This window comes from Taudactylus pleione, unplaced genomic scaffold (genome assembly GCF_031769625.1).
Source record: "Taudactylus pleione unplaced genomic scaffold, aTauple2 ptg003150l, whole genome shotgun sequence".
Classification (NCBI taxonomy): domain Eukaryota; kingdom Metazoa; phylum Chordata; class Amphibia; order Anura; family Myobatrachidae; genus Taudactylus; species Taudactylus pleione.
Window position 1 is genome coordinate 748,136 of NW_028287509.1, and position 19,365 is coordinate 767,500.

The window sequence follows — 19,365 nt, forward strand, 5'->3', positions numbered from 1 at the left end:
ACTGTATTACCATAACTAACCCTTCTATAGTAATATATACACATCCATACTGTATTACCATAACTAACCCTTCTATAGTAATATATATACATCCATACTGTATTACTATAACTAACCCTTCTATAGTAATATATATACATCCATACTGTATTACCATAACTAACCCTTCTATAGTAATATATACATCCATACTGTATTACCATAACTAACCCTTCTATAGTAATATATACATCCATACTGTATTACCGTAACTAACCCTTCTATAGTAATATATATATACATCCATACTGTATTACCATAACTAACCCCTCTATAGTAATATATACATCCATACTGTATTACTATAACTAACCCTTCTATAGTAATATATATACATCCATACTGTATTACCGTAACTAACCCCTCTATAGTAATATATTATATATACATCCATACTGTATTACTATAACTAACCCTTCTATAGTAATATATATACATCCATACTGTATTACCATAACTAACCCTTCTATAGTAATATATATACATCCATACTGTATTACCATAACTAACCCTTCTATAGTAATATATATACATCCATACTGTATTACCGTAACTAACCCTTCTATAGTAATATATTATATATACATCCATACTGTATTACTATAACTAACCCTTCTATAGTAATATATATACATCCATACTGTATTACCATAACTAACCCCTCTATAGTAATATATATACATCCATACTGTATTACCGTAACTAACCCTTCTATAGTAATATATATATACATCCATACTGTATTACTATAACTAACCCTTCTATAGTAATATATATACATCCATACTGTATTACCATAACTAACCCCTCTATAGTAATATATATACATCCATACTGTATTACCGTAACTAACCCTTCTATAGTAATATATATATACATCCATACTGTATTACCATAACTAACCCTTCTATAGTAATATATACATCCATACTGTATTACCATAACTAACCCTTCTATAGTAATATATTATATATACATCCATACTGTATTACTATAACTAACCCTTCTATAGTAATATATATACATCCATACTGTATTACCATAACTAACCCCTCTATAGTAATATACATCCACACTGTATTACCGTAACTAACCCTTCTATAGTAATATATATATACATCCATACTGTATTACCATAACTAACCCTTCTATAGTAATATATACATCCATACTGTATTACCATAACTAACCCTTCTATAGTAATATATATACATCCATACTGTATTACCATAACTACCCCTCTATAGTAATATATATACATCCATACTGTATTACTATAACTAACCCTTCTATAGTAATATATATACATCCATACTGTATTACTATAACTAACCCTTCTATAGTAATATATATACATCCATACTGTATTACCATAACTAACCCCTCTATAGTAATATATATACATCCATACTGTATTACCATAACTTACCCTTCTATAGTAATATATATACATCCATACTGTATTACCATAACTAACCCTTCTATAGTAATATATATACATCCATACTGTATTACCATAACTACCCCTCTATAGTAATATATATACATCCATACTGTATTACCATAACTAACCCTTCTATAGTAATATATTATATATACATCCATACTGTATTACTATAACTAACCCTTCTATAGTAATATATATATACACATCCATACTGTATTACTATAACTAACCCTTCTATAGTAATATATTATATATACATCCATACTGTATTACCATAACTAACCCCTCTATAGTAATATATATACATCCATACTGTATTACCGTAACTAACCCTTCTATAGTAATATATATATACATCCATACTGTATTACCATAACTAACCCTTCTATAGTAATATATACATCCATACTGTATTACCATAACTAACCCTTCTATAGTAATATATATACATCCATACTGTATTACCATAACTACCCCTCTATAGTAATATATATACATCCATACTGTATTACCATAACTAACCCTTCTATAGTAATATATACATCCATACTGTATTACCATAACTAACCCTTCTATAGTAATATATATACATCCATACTGTATTACCATAACTAACCCTCTATAGTAATATATCTACATCCATACTGTATTACCATAACTAACCCTTCTATAGTAATATATACATCCATACTGTATTACCATAACTAACCCTTCTATAGTAATATATATACATCCATACTGTATTACCATAACTAACCCTTCTATAGTAATATATATATACATCCATACTGTATTACCATAACTAACCCTTCTATAGTAATATATATATACATCCATACTGTATTACCATAACTAACCCTTCTATAGTAATATATATACATCCATACTGTATTACCATAACTAACCCTTCTATAGTAATATATACATCCATACTGTATTACCATAACTAACCCTTCTATAGTAATATATATACATCCATACTGTATTACCATAACTACCCCTCTATAGTAATATATATACATCCATACTGTATTACCATAACTAACCCTTCTATAGTAATATATACATCCATACTGTATTACCATAACTAACCCTTCTATAGTAATATATATACATCCATACTGTATTACCATAACTAACCCTTCTATAGTAATATATATACATCCATACTGTATTACCATAACTAACCCTTCTATAGTAATATATATACATCCATACTGTATTACCATAACTAACCCTTCTATAGTAATATATATACATCCATACTGTATTACCATAACTAACCCTTCTATAGTAATATATATACATCCATACTGTATTACCATAACTAACCCTTCTATAGTAATATATATACATCCATACTGTATTACCGTAACTAACCCTTCTATAGTAATATATACATCCATACTGTAATACCATAACTAACCCTTCTATAGTTATATATATACATCCATACTGTATTACCATAACTAACCCTTCTATAGTAATATATATACATCCATACTGTATTACCATAACTAACCCTTCTATAGTAATATATATACATCCATACTGTATTACCATAACTAACCCTTCTATAGTAATATATACATCCATACTGTATTACCATAACTAACCCTTCTATAGTAATATATATACATCCATACTGTATTACCATAACTAACCCTTCTATAGTAATATATATACATCCATACTGTATTACCATAACTAACCCTTCTATAGTAATATATATACATCCATACTGTATTACCATAACTAACCCTTCTATAGTAATATATATACATCCATACTGTATTACCGTAACTAACCCTTCTATAGTAATATATACATCCATACTGTAATACCATAACTAACCCTTCTATAGTTATATATATACATCCATACTGTATTATATAAATTGATACTGTATATATTTATATACAGGGCTATTTTTCAGCAGGAACAAGCAGAAAATCAGTTCCTGAACCTCTTAAATAAAACAGACTGTCCTATGGCCAAAATGTTCTTTTCAAAAGATAAGTTTTATTTTAGTCCCTTTTGATTGCCTTCTTTTGTAAATGTATATATATAAAATTGTTTTTCTATAGCCCCACCACCAGTAGCTCATCCTCTATTACATTTCATGTACCTACTTTTCCAGACAAAGTATAGTCCTGTAATATATATATATATATATATATATATATTTATATTGCTACTTAGATGTTTGTAGTACTGGCACATTTTTCTGCATAAACTTTAATACTAATAATTGGTTCCAGAAAGAGAATAAAGTCAATGAAATCATCTCAGATATGAATAAAAATCATCTCTGCACAGTGTGGAAAAGGGAAATTGTATCAATAAATAAATGTATTTATAATATATATTCTGCTAGCATACTGTATATTCATATTGTTCTGCTATACATAGACCAGAGATTAATCTTATCCATAATTTTTTACTGTAAAATATCTTATATAATTCTATACATCCATGTTGTATTACTGAAGATAAGTCTTGCATGATATCTTATATATCCATGCTCTATTACAATGGGTTAGCCTCAGAAATTGTATATCTACAGACTAATATGTAAATATACACCCATATAGTGTTACTCTGAATAATACATATATTACATACACATCTATACTGTTCTACAATAAATTATCATCTATGAATAAATGTACATCCGTATTGTACCACCATAAATGATCCTCATACCTAAACATATATTTATTTTCTATTGCTATAAATTAATCTCATAATTAGCTATATACATCCATTCTGTTAACATAGATAAATTATACATATACAAACTATTTTACTTTGTATAAACCACATAGGTTATCTTTTATCTATAGTTTATCACTATAATTTAGCCACATTTGTAACTATTTATTCATGTAGTATTATCATAGGTTTGCCACGTGAAAAATGTACTATATATATATATATATATATATATATATATATATATTATATTTTTCTATGTATAACTAATATATTACATACTGTATTATACCGTCATTTATTCTTCATACCGTCACATTATAGCATGAATAAGCAAAAGCTAATTAGCTAATCTATAAGCAAAAAGGTGAAATGTGAAGATGTGATAAATACACTGTATACACATGAAGACTGGTGGTGAGTATCTGCCGCTGTATCTGAGCCTATAGCTCCCGCCGGAGGACGCACACCAGCCAATCAATAGTACATAGCGAGAGACAACCTTTACCTAGCTGTGTCAAAGCAATTTACTGTGTGTGTGGAAAATGTTGTGTTGTTTTTTGTATAATTAGATTATCATTATTTTGAGAAGTGCAGTATATAGATGTTTCGAAAATATGTGTGTATATATATATAAATATATCCATACTGTATTATAGATTACCATCATATAATTTCTATATCCATATCACACATGAGCTCAGTAATAGTGATTTATAATGTGTGTGTATGTATATATATATGTATGTATGTATATATAAATATATATATATATATATATATATTTATTCAGTGTATAATAGTTTAGCAGCATATAAATAATATAAATAAGATCTTCATATTAAATCACTCTAATTATAACATGTTCATACATATACATCCCTTGGATTAGCCTCATATAATACGCTATATCATACTGTATTACTATAAAAAAAAAGTCCTCATATAATAACTTGTCATAGTATAAAATGTCTGACAATCCGGGAAGGTGATGTCTGGGGGTCTGATGGTATTTAATTGGTGGCTGTCAGGCGTGATTAATTGTATGTGAGTTTATCCCCTCCCCCACCCTGAATAGACCCCCTGTATGTATAGACCCCCCCCCCTCCTCTGCTCCCTATCACTTGTACACTATATTGTATGCCAGCGTGTATGTCTATAAAATATAATAAAGTCCATTTACACATCTCTATGAGAAGTAGGGGGCGCAAGTTATAGGGTCTGGGGGTTAATGTGGGGTAGTCACGTGATACATGCGGAGGGGGGGGTCATTGCCTCTGATTATACAGGAGACCCATTTGTCATCCTATAAGCAGAAACATGTTGCTGGGATCTCTTATCTCATTATACAGAACAAATCGCTGCTTCGTGTGTTTGTCCTCAGCCACATTACTGCCAATTATTAATTATTATTCAGGCTAATTAACACTGTACAATTACATCCAAGCTCCGGCTATAGGAAACAGCGCAGATTTACTTATTTATCCTGTTTAATATGGCGACAACATCTGTAATAATAATCTGTACAAAGTTACATCACACAGCACAGTAACAATGTAACAATGTATTCAGCAGACATCACAGTTACAATGTATCCAGCAGACATGACACAGTATAATGTATAATATCAGTGTATAATAACAATCTAATGTACAATATCAGTGTATAATAACAGTCTAATGTATAATAACAGTCTAATGTATAATATCAGTGTATAATAACAGTCTAATGTATAATATCAGTGTATAATAACAGTTTAATGTATAATAACAGACTAATGTATAATATCAGTGTATAATAACAGTCTAATGTATAATAACAGTCTAATGTATAATATCAGTGTATAATAACAGTCTAATGTATAATAACAGTCTAATGTATAATATCAGTGTATAACAGTCTAATGTATAATATTAGTCTAATGTATAATATCAGTGTATAATAACAGTCTAATGTATAATATCAGTGTATAATAACAGTCTAATGTATAATAACAGTCTAATGTATAATATCAGTGTATAATAACAGTCTAATGTATAATAACAGTCTAATGTATAATATCAGTGTATAATAACAGTCTAATGTATAATAACAGTCTAATGTATAATATCAGTGTATAATAACAGTCTAATGTATAATAACAGTCTAATGTATAATATCAGTATATAATAACAGTCTAATGTATAATATTAGTCTAATGTATAATATCAGTGTTAATTTTCACACTTACACCAATATTTATTCATCGTTACACTATTATACTGTATTCACGCTTACAATGTATCCGACGGGACATCAAACAGTCAATACCAATATTATTGTTTTTCACAGTAACAAAAAAGTATCAGACACCAATATTTATTCATCGTTACACTATTAGACACCAATACTGTATTTATTATTCACACTTACAATGTATCCGACGGGACATCACACAGTCTATACAAATATTATTGTTTTTACAGTAAAAACACCAATATTTATTATTCACAGTGTTACAAAGTATAAGGAGAAACTTTACACAGTATATTCCAATATTTACATAACGTTCCCATCCGACCACCCCGAGTCCCGCAGACCGTGTGATTAATGTATGTTCTGAATGAGGACAACAGTAATACCCTAGTAAGCGCCGGTTTATAGCACGAAGCTATTAATGTGAGCGCTGACCCCTGTCCTGATAACAGGTGCAGGATCCACCTACTGTTCCCAGAGGCAGAAAGCAGGAGCCTGTCCTGTTAGTGCCTTATATTCATATAACATTGCATGGGACCTGCAGCTGGGGCATCAGGACCACTCTCTGCATAGTCAGATCCTCCCAGCCAGCCCCTGGTGTCCTGCATCCATAGAGCCCCCAGGAGCAGAGCTGACAGCAGCAACATAATGTGTCTGTGTCCTGCAAAGTATTGTCTGTCGGAATTGCTGCATTTTCCAGGAATTGCAACTAATATATGTTTAACAAACTATTTCCTATCTCACCCTTGATAAAACGATGCCCAGCCCCAGCCCCAGCCCCAGCCTGCACTTATATATTAGACTGAATGTTGGAGTTTCGAACAGAAAATTAAATTTTTTTTATTCAGCACCAGAGAATCTGCGATATTTCTTTTGCAACAGTCTCCGGCGAGTCCTTTCTCCCATGGCCAGACGAGGTCGTCTATTGAAAGAAGCTTCTTTTATTCTGTGCAGGGCAGGGGATTTGTGGCCATGGTCCCCCCTTTATCCCTCTCTCTATGGAAACCCAGATCATGGGGAGAAATATGTGAGCCTGAATAAAGGCAGTCAGCAGAGAGAACCGCATCTGTTACACATGGGAAGTAAGACTGACAGCGGCCAGCTACAGAAACCTCTTCTCAGCTTCTCCTGGAGGGCCTGAGAGTCACTGCAAGAGATGGGGGAGCACTGAGAGTCACTGCAAGAGATGGGGGAGTGCTGAGAGTCACTGCAAGAGATGGGGGAGTACTGAGAGTCACTGCAAGAGATGGGGGAGCACCGGGAGTCACTGCAAGAGATGGGGGAGTGCTGAGAGTCACTGCAAGAGATGGGGGAGTACTGAGAGTCACTGCAAGAGATGGGGGAGTGCTGAGAGTCACTGCAAGAGATGGGGGAGTGCTGAGAGTCACTGCAAGAAATGGGGGAGCACCGGGAGTCACTGCAAGAGATGGGGGAGTACTGAGAGTCACTGCACGAGATGAGAGAGTACTGAGAGTCACTGCAACAGATGGGGGAGCACCGCGAGTCACTGCAAGAGATGAGAGAGTACTGAGAGTCACTGCAACAGATAAGGGAGTACTGAGAGTCACTGCAAGAGATGGGGGAGTACTGAAAGTCACTGCAAGAGAAGGGGGAGTGCTGAGAGTCACTGCAAGAAATGGGGGAGCACCGGGAGTCGCTGCAAGAGATGGGGGAGTACTGAGAGTCACTGCAAGAGATGGGGGAGTGCTGATAGTCACTTCAAGAAATGGGGGAGTACTGAGAGTCACTGCAAGAGATGAGGAAGTACTGAGAGTCACTGCAAGAGATGAGAGAGTACTGAGAGTCACTGCAAGAGATTGGGGAGCACCACGAGTCACTACAAGAGATGGAGGAGTACTGAGAGTCACTGCAAGAGAGGGAAGAGCACAGAGAGTCACTGCAAGAGATGGAAGAGCACAGAGAGTCACTGCAAGAGATGGAAAAGCACAGAGAGTCACTGCAAGAGATGGGGGAGCATCGGGAGTTACTGCAAGAGATGGGGGAGTACTGAGAGTCACTGCAAGAGATGAGGGAGTACTGAGAGTCACTGCAAGAGACGGGGGAGTACTGACAGTCACTGCAAGAGATGAGAGAGTACTGAGAGTCACTACAACAGATGGGGAAGCACCGCGAGTCACTGCAAGAGATGGGGGGAGTACTGAGAGTCACTGCAAGAGATGGAAGAGCACAGAGAGTCACTGCAAGAGATGGGGGAGAATCGGGAGTCACTGGAAGAGATGGGGGAGCACCGTGGGTCACTGCAAGAGATGGGGGAGTACTGAGAGTCACTGCAAGAGATGAGAGAGTACTGAGAGTCACTGCAAGAGATGTGGGACTACTGAGAGTCACTGCAAGAGATGAGTACTGAGAGTCACTGCAAGAGATGGGGGAGTACTGAGAGTCACTGCAAGAGATGAGGGAGTACTGAGAGTCACTGCAAGAGATGAGGGAGTACTGAAAGTCACTGCAAGAGATGGGGGAGTACTGAGAGTCACTGCACGAGATGAGAGAGTACTGAGAGTCACTGCAACAGATTGGGGAGCACCGTGAGTCACTGCAAGAGATGAGAGAGTACTGAGAGTCACTGCAACAGATGGGGGAGTACTGAGAGTCACTGCAAGAGATGGGGGAGTACTGAGAGTCACTGCAAGAGATGGGGGAGGGCTGAGAGTCACTGCAAGAAATGGGGGAGCATCGGGAGTCGCTGCAAGAGATGGGGGAGTACTGAGAGTCACTGTAAGAGATGGGGGAGTGCTGATAGTCACTGCAAGAAATGAGGAAGTACTGAGAGTCACTGCAACAGATGAGAGAGTACTGAGAGTCACTGCAACAGATGTGGGAGCACCGCGAGTCACTGCAAGAGATGAGAGAGTACTGAGAGTCACTGCAACAGATGGGGGAATATTGAGAGTCACTGCAAGAGATGAGAGAGTACTGAGAGTCACTGCAAGAGATGGGGAGTACTGAGAGTCACTGCAAGAGATGAGAGTACTGTGAGTCACTGCAAGAGATGGGGGAGTACTGAGAGTCACTGCAAGAGATGAGAGAGTACTGAGAGTCACTGCAAGAGATGGTGGAGTACTGAGAGTCACTGCAAGAGATGAGAGAGTACTGAGAGTCACTGAAAGAGATGGGGGAGTACTGAGAGTCACTGCAAGAGATGAGAGAGTACTGAGAGTCACTGCAAGAGATGGGGGAGCACCACAAGTCACTGCAAGAGATGGGGTAGTACTGAGAGTCACTGCACGAGATGAGGGAGCATTGAGAGTCACTGCAAGAGATGGGGGAGCACCGGGAGTCACTGAAAGAGATGGGGGAGTACTGAGAGTCACTGCAAGAGATGGGTGAGTGCTGAGAGTCACTGCAAGAGATGGGGGAGTACTGAGAGTCACTACAAGAGTTGAGAGAGGACTGAGAGTCACTGCACGAGATGAGGTAGTACTAAGAGTCACTGCAAGAGATGGGGTAGCACTGAGAGTTACTGCAAGAGATGGAGAATAACTGAGTCACTGCACGAGATGAGGGAGCACTGAGAGTCACTGCAAGAGATGGAAGAGCACAGAATCACTGCAAGAGATGGGGTAGTACTGAGAGTCACTGCAAGAGATGGGGGAACACTGAGTCACTGCACAAGATGGAGTACTGAGTCACTGCAAGAGATAAGGTAGTATTGGGAGTCGCTGCAAGAGATGGGGGAGCACAGAGTCACTGCACAAGATGGAGTACTGAGTCACTGCAAGAGATGAGGTAGTACTGAGTCACTGCAAGACATGAGGTAGTACTGAGAGTCACTGCAAGAGATGAGGTAGTACTGAGAGTCACTGCAAGAGATGGGGGAGTACTGAGAGTCACTGCAAGAGATGAGAGAGTACTGAAAGTCACTGCAAGAGATGATGGAGTACTGAGAGTCACTGCAAGAGATGAGAGAGTACTGAGAGTCACTGAAAGAGATGGGGGGGCACTGAGAGCCACTGCAAGAGATGGGAGAGCACTGAGAGTCACTGCAAGAGATGTGGTAGTACTGAGAGTCACTGCAAGAGATGGAGTTAGTACTGAGAGTCACTGCAAGAGATGGAGGAGCACTGAGAGTCACCGCAAGAGATGGGGGAGCACTGAGAGTCACCGCAAGAAATGGGGGAGTACTGAGAGTCACCCCAAGAGATGGAGAAGCACTGAGCCACTGCAAGAGATGGGGAAGTACTGAGAGTCACTGCAAGAGATGAGGTAGTACTGAGAGTTACTGCAAGAGATGAGTTAGTACTGAGAGTCATTGCAAGAGATGAGGTAGTACTGAGAGTCATTGCAAGAGATGAGAGAGTACTGAGTCACTGCAAGAGATGAGGTAGTACTGAGAGTCACTGCAAGAGATGGAGGAGCACTGAGAGTCATTGCAAGAGATGGGGGAGCACTTAGAGTCACTGCAAGAAATGGGGGAGTACTGAGAGTCAATGCAAGAGATGGGGAGCAATGAGAGTCACTGCAGAAGATGTGGAAGCACTTAGTCACTGCAAGAGATGGTGAAGTACTGGGAGTCACTGCAAGAGAAGGGGGAGTACTGAGAGTCACTGCAAGAGATGGGGGAACACTGAGTCACTGCACAAGATGGAGTACTGAGAGTCACTGCAAGAGATGGCGAAGCACTGAGTGTCACTGCAAGAGATGGGGGAGTACTGAGAGTCACTGCAAGAGATGGTGGAGCACTGAGAGTCACTGCAAGAGATGGGGGTAGTACTGAGAGTCACTGCATGAGATGATCGAGCACAGTGAGTCACTGCACGAGATGGGGGTAGTACTGAGAGTCACTGCATGAGATGATCGAGCACAGGGAGTCACTGCATGAGATGATCGAGCACAGAGAGTCACTGCACAAGATAATCGAGCACTGAGAGTCACTGCTAGAGATGGGGGGGCACTGAGAGTCACTGCACAAGATGAGGGAGCACTGGGAGTCACTGCAAGATATGGGGGAGGACTGAGAGTCACTGCAAGAGAAGAGGTAGTACTGAGAGTCACTGCAAGAAATGGGGGAGCACTGAGAATCACTACAAGAAATGGGGGAGTACTGAGAGTCACTACAAGAGATGGGGAGCACTGAGGGTCAGTGCAAGAGATGGGGGAGCACTGAGTCACTGCAAGAAATGGGGGAGTACCGAGAGTCACTGCAAGAGATGGGGGAGGACTGAGAGTCACTGGAAGAGATGAGGTATGACTGAGAGTCAATGCAAGAGATGGGGAAGCACTGGGAGTCACTGCAAGAGTTGGGGAAGCACTGAGATGTAGCAGTACAGGGAGTCAAGGAGTAACTGCAAGAGATGGGTGTAGTACTGAGAGTCACTGCAAGAGATAAGGGAGTATGAGAGGCACTGCAACAGATGGGGAAGCACTGAGTGTCACTGCAGGAGATGGGGGAGTACTGAGAGTCACTGCAAGAGATGGGAGGCACTGACAGTCACTGCAACAGATGAGGTTGTGCTGAGAGTCACTGCAAGAGATGGGGAGTACTGAGTCACTGCAAGAGATGGGGGTGGACTGAGAATCACTGCAAGATTTGGGGAATACTGGGTCACTGCAAGAGATGAGGGACTACTGAGAGTCACTGCAAGAGTTGGGGTAGCACTGAGAGTCACTGCAAGAGATGAGGGAGTACTGAGAGTCACTGCAACAGATGAGGGAGTACTGAGAGTCACTGCAAGCGATGGGAGAGCACGGAGAGTCACTGTAAAGCTGGGTGAACACCTATACAAACATCGGGCCGTTCATCCAATATCGAGAGAATGGCCATTGGATTGTATAGGTGTGTATGCTGTCCCGATGCAGGAGCGTTAGCCGATAAACTGATTTTAACGTTCCTGCAATGGTCTGGATCGGGAGGTTGCATCTTATTTACTGTTTAATGTTTATTGGTTCGACCTCCCGATCCCATAGAAGCCTGTACACACTGTGCTATGTCTGCTATGTCTGTACAGTGGGTACACGGCTGACAGGGGGTCACACTGGCGACAGACTGCACGGCTGATCGGGACAGTTTTACTCGATCAGCCTGCAATCGAAAAAGTGTGTACCCAACTTTAGAGAAGAGGGAGTACACTGAGCCACTGCAAGAGATGGGGAAGCATTAAGGCCGGATACAGCAATGGCCAAAAGTATTGGTTTTCACAAAGTCTGCTTCTTCAGTTTTTATGATGGTAAATTGCATATACTCCAGAATGTCATGAAGAGTGATCAGATTAATTGTAAAGTCCCTCTTTGCCATGAAAAAGGTACAGGGATTGGACTGCTGGAGACTGGGGTAAAGTTATTTTCTCTGATTAATCCCTTTTCAGATTGTTTGGGGCATCTGGAAAAACACTTGTCCGGAGAAGAAAAGGTGAGCTCTACCATCAGTCCTGTGTCATGCCAACAGTAAAGCATCCTGAGACCATTCATGTGTGGGGTTACTTCTCAGCCAAGGCAGTGGGCTCACTCACAATTTTGCCTAAGAACACAGCCATGAATAAAGAATGGTACCAAAACATCCTCGAAGAGCAACTTCTCCCAACCATCCAAGAACAGTTTGGTGATGAGCAATGCCTTTTCCAGCATAATGGAGCACCTTGCCATAAGGCTAAAGTGATAACTAAGTGGCTCGGGGAACAAAACATCAAAATTTTGGGTCCATGGCCAGGAAACTTCCCAGACCTTAATCCCATTGAGAATTTGTGATCAATCCTCAAGAGGCGGGTGGACAAACAAAAACCCACAAATTCTGACAAACTCCAAGCATTGATTAGGCAAGAATGGGCGGCCATCAGTCAGTATGTGGCCCAGAAGATGAGTGACCACATGCCAGGGCGAATTGCAGAGGTCTTGAAAAAGAAGGGTCAGCACTGCAAATATTCACTCTGTGCATAAACTTAATATAATTGTCAAAAAAAAGCCTCTGATACTTATGAAATGCTGTAATGTTACCTCAATATACCATAGTAACATCTGACACTTATGTAATGCTGTAATGTTACCTCAGTATACCATAGTAACATCTGACACTTCTGTAATGCTGTAATGTTACCTCAGTATACCATAGTAACATCTGACACTTATGAAATGCTGTAATGTTACTTCAGTATACCATAGTAACATCTGACACTTATGTAATGCTGTAATGTTACCTCAGTATACCATAGTAACATCTGACACTTATGTCATGCTGTAATGTTACCTCAGTATACCATAGTAACATCTGACACTTATGTAATGCTACCTCAGTATACCATAGTAACATCTGACACTTATGTCATGCTGTAATGTTACTTCAGTATACCATAGTAACATCTGACACTTATGAAATGCTTTTAATTGTACTTCAGTACACTGAAGCAGCAAACTTTGTGAAAACCAATACTTGTGTCATTCTCAAAACTTTAGGCCATGGCTGTACACACTAGACGATGAGGAAACGATTCAACATCGTTAACGATTTCTCTTCATCTTCCTGAGATGATATAGTGCATACACATTAGACGATTTAACAATCAAACGATTTATCGTTCGTCAATGATCGTCTCATACCACATGTATCCTTCTGTCATTTGGTTGTGCGTACATATTTAACAATATGCTGCAAATTGTTAACGATATCGCCTGATTGGGCTGCTTGTGCAGACGCTAAAAGATACTGTATGTCTTGTGACGCGCGGGAGGGCGCGTCATACACGATACTGTGTGTACTCATTAGACGATGTGAACTATATATCGTACGATCCAGCCGATATCACCCTCATCATACTATATATCGTCTAGTGTGTACGCACCTTAAGAGTCACTACAATTGATGGGGGGCCTGACTACACAGCAAGTAGTGGGCAGAACCTCGATCAGAGTAGGAGATGGGAAGAGAATTAAACTTAACAGAAAACCATGAGAGCAGTTGAAATTGGGAGGATAAAGCGCATTCTCTATTACTGCTATCTGTAAAGAGAGAGAGGGGGGGAGAGAGGTTTTATATGTGGCATGTGAGCAGCATCACACATAAGGAAACAGAGTGAGGCTTAAATAAACCTAATAGTGGGAGAACCTAATGTACAATTAGGGATCACTGGGGATGCATTTAGCTACAGTACTATTATACCAGTACAGAGCAGGCAACAGAACCACAGGACTAATGCCTCAGCGTGACGTGTGACACAGAATTAGCACGTTATAAGAATCCTTGATATACTGCAACAAGCAGCAGGTACCCAGCAAGGAGTCAGGAGCCACCAACACCTCTCTGCTGCACTAACTGGGATTACACACATTTATACTGGGGATAGGGGGAGGGGTGCGACAATCAATGTGGGAGAGGCTAGAAAAGTTCTCACAGTGTGTAGGAAATGTTACCCTTATACCAGTGGCTCCAGGGGTCAGATGAGGGTGGAGTAGTGGCAGCACTGAGGACCTAAGACCATGGCTGACACCTTTTGACCTCAAAGTTTTGCCCCAGGCTCTAAACTTTCATTTAATGCTCCACCAGTCTCACTGGCAAAATGCAACTTTACATTCTCACCTTCATATGGAGTTCTATAATACATACAGGTAAATCATTTATTAAACACATCCAGACAAATAAACAAACTACAAACAGCCAGAAGCAGCAAAAGTCCTATTACTGGAACAAATGAGATCAGAAGGGAACAATTCTCACATAGATTCTTATGTATCAGCAAATGCACAGTACCACTATTATAGAGACACATTTGTAATAATCTACACACCCACACTGCAATTGTGTCATATACACAACCCCACTGCATCCTTGTCATATACACAACCCCACTGCATCCGTGTCATATACACACCCTCACTGCACACGTGTCATATACACACCCTCACTGCATCCGTGTCATATACACACCCTCACTGCATCCGTGTCATATACACACCCTCACTGCATTCGTGTCATATACACTAATGCCTCAGCGAGACGTGTGACACAGAATTAGCACTTTGTAAGAATCCCTGATATACTGCAACAAGCAGTAAGTACCCAGCAAGGAGTCAGGAGCCACCAACACCTCTCTGCTGCACTAACTGGGATTACACACAGATATATACACTCCCCCACTGTATCCGTGTCATATACACTACCTCACTGCATCCGTGTCATATACACTCCCTCACTGCATCCGTGTCATATACACTCCCCCACTGTATCTGTGTCATATACACTCCCCCACTGTATCTGTGTCATGTACACTCCCCCACTGTATCTGTGTCATATATACTCCCCCACTGTATCTGTGTCATGTACACTCCCCCACTGTATCTGTGTCATGTACACTCCATCACTGTATCTGTGTCATATACACTCCCCCACTGTATCTGTGTCATACACACTCCCTCACTGTATCCGTGTCATATACACTCCATCACTGCATCCGTGTCATATACACTCCCTCACTGTATCTGTGTCATATACACTCCCCCACTGTATCTGTGTCATATACACTCCCCCACGGTATCTGTGTCATACACACACCCTCACTGTATCTGTGTCATATACACTCCCCCACTGTATCTGTGTCATATACACTCCATCACTGCATCCGTGTCATATACACAACCCCACTGTATCTGTGTCATATACACTCCCTCACTGTATCTGTGTCATATACACTCCGTCACTGCATCCGTGTCATATACACAACCCCACTGTATCTGTGTCATATACACTCCCTCACTGTATCTGTGTCATATACACTCCCCCACTGTATCTGTGTCATATACACTCCGTCACTGCATCCGTGTCATATACACAACCCCACTGTATCTGTGTCATATACACTCCCCCACTGTATCCGTGTCATATACACTCCATCACTGTATCCGTGTCATATACACTCCCTCACTGTATCCGTGTCATATACACTCCCTCACTGTATCCGTGTCATATACACTCCCTCACTGTATCCGTGTCATATACACTCCCCCACTGTATCCGTGTCATATACACTCCCCCACTGTATCCATGTCATATACACTCCATCACTGCATCCGTGTCATATACACCCCCTGCATCCATGTCATATACACTCCATCACTGCATCCATGTCAAATACAGTATACTCCCTCACTGCATCCGTGTCATATACAGTATACTCCCTCACTGCATCTGTGTCATTTACACTCCCTCACTGCATCCATGTCATATACAGTATACTCCCTCACTGCATCCGTGTCATATACAGTATACTCCCTCACTGCATCCGTGTCATATACACACCCACACTGCATCCATGTCATACACACTCCCTCACTGTATCCGTGTCATATACACACCTACACTGCATCCATGTCATACACACACCCTCACTGCATCCGTGTCATACACACACCCTCACTGTATCCGTGTCATATACACTCCCTGAATGCACCCGTGTCATATACACACCCTCACTACACCCATGTCATATACACTACCTCACTGCATCCGTGTCATATACACACACCCACAGTATCCGTGTCATATACAGTACACTCCCTCACTGCATCCGTGTCATATACACACCCACACTGCATCCATGTCATATACACTCCCCCACTGCATCCGTGTCATACACACACCCTCACTGCATCTGTGTCAGATACACACCCTCACTGTATCCGTGTCATATACACACCCCCACTGCATCCGTGTCATATACAATCCCTCACTGCATCCAAGTCATATACAGTATACTCCCTCACTGCATCCGTGTCATATACACACCCACACTGCATCTGTGTCATACACACTCCCTCACTGCAACTGTGTCATATACGCACCCTCACTGCAACTGTGTCATACGCGCACCCTCACTGCATCCGTGTCATATACATTCCCTCACTGCACCTGTGTCATATACACACACCCTCACTGCATCCGTGTCATATACAGTATACTCCCTCACTGCATCCGTGTCATATACACACCCACACTGCATCCGTGTCAAACACACTCCATCACTGCATCCGTGTCATACACACACCCTCACTACATCCATGTCATATACACACCCTCAATGCACCCGTGTCATATACACTCCCTCACTGCATCCGTGTCAAATACACACCCCCACAGTATCCGTGTCACATACACACCCCCACAGTATCCATGTCATATACAGTACACACCCTCACTGCAACTGTGTCATACATGCACCCTCACTGTAACTGTGTCATACACGCACCCTCACTGCAACTGTGTCATACACGCACCCTCACTGCAACTGTGTCATACACACGCACCCTCACTGCAACTGTGTCATACACACGCACCCTCACTGCAACTGTGTCATACACACACCCTCAGTGCAACTGTGTCATATACACACCCTCACTGCAACTGTGTCATACACGCGCACCCTCACTGCAACTGTGTCATACACACACCCTCACTGCAACTGTGTCATGCACACACCCTCACTGCAACTGTGTCATACACACACCCTCAGTGCAACTGTGTCATACACACACCCTCACTGCAACTGTGTCATATACACGCACCCTCACTGCAACTGTGTCATACACGCACCCTCACTGCAACTGTGTCATACACGCACCCTCACTGCAACTGTGTCATACACGCACCCTCACTGCAACTGTGTCATACACGCACCCTCAGTGCAACTGTGTCATACACGCACCCTCACTGCAACTGTGTCGTACACGCACCCTCACTGCAACTGTGTCGTACACGCACCCTCATTGCAACTGTGTCATACACGCACCCTCACTGCAACTGTGTCATACACGCACCCTCACTGCAACTGTGTCATACACGCGCACCCTCACTGCAACTGTGTCATACACGCGCACCCTCACTGCAACTGTGTCATACACACACCCTCACTGCAACTGTGTCATATACACAGTTGTATGACACAGTTGCACCCTCACTGCAACTGTGTCATACTTGCACCCTCACTGCAACTGTGTCATACACACACCCTCACTGCAACTGTGTCATACACACACCCTCAGTGCAACTGTGTCATACACACACCCTCACTGCAACTGTGTCATATACACGCACCCTCACTGCAACTGTGTCATACACGCACCCTCACTGCAACTGTGTCATACACGCACCCTCACTGCAACTGTGTCATACACGCACCCTCACTGCAACTGTGTCATACACGCACCCTCAGTGCAACTGTGTCATACACGCACCCTCACTGCAACTGTGTCGTACACGCACCCTCACTGCAACTGTGTCATACACGCACCCTCACTGCAACTGTGTCATACACACGCACCCTCACTGCAACTGTGTCATACACGCGCACCCTCACTGCAACTGTGTCATACACACACCCTCACTGCAACTGTGTCATATACACAGTTGTATGACACAGTTGCACCCTCACTGCAACTGTGTCATACTTGCACCCTCACTGCAACTGTGTCATACACACACCCTCACTGCAACTGTGTCATATACACACCCTCACTGCAACTGTGTCATACACACACCCTCACTGCATGTGTATATATACAAGCAATTATTGTGCTTCCGTCTCTGCATCCTATAAACACCGTTCCCCAGCCTGTGTGTTCTCTGTAATAATTAGTTTTCATCTCAAGGCTTGTATTGTGTCTGTTATCTCTGCTACATAAATCTGCACACAAAACATACATACTTATACACAAAGTGTGTGTGTATATATAGATAGATAGATAGATAGATAGATAGATAGATAGATAGATAGATAGATAGATAGATAGAGCAGAATAGTTTTGTCATCGTACAAGTAGTAACTCCTGAGCACAGTAGGTCAGGGTGTGTATATATATATATGTATGTATATATGAGGGTGAGGGTGGATGTGTGTATATATATATATGAATGAGGGTAGACGTGTGTATGTATATATGAGGGTGAGGGTGGATGTGTGTTGGCAGCAGGTAAATAGGATGAATGCCCTCCG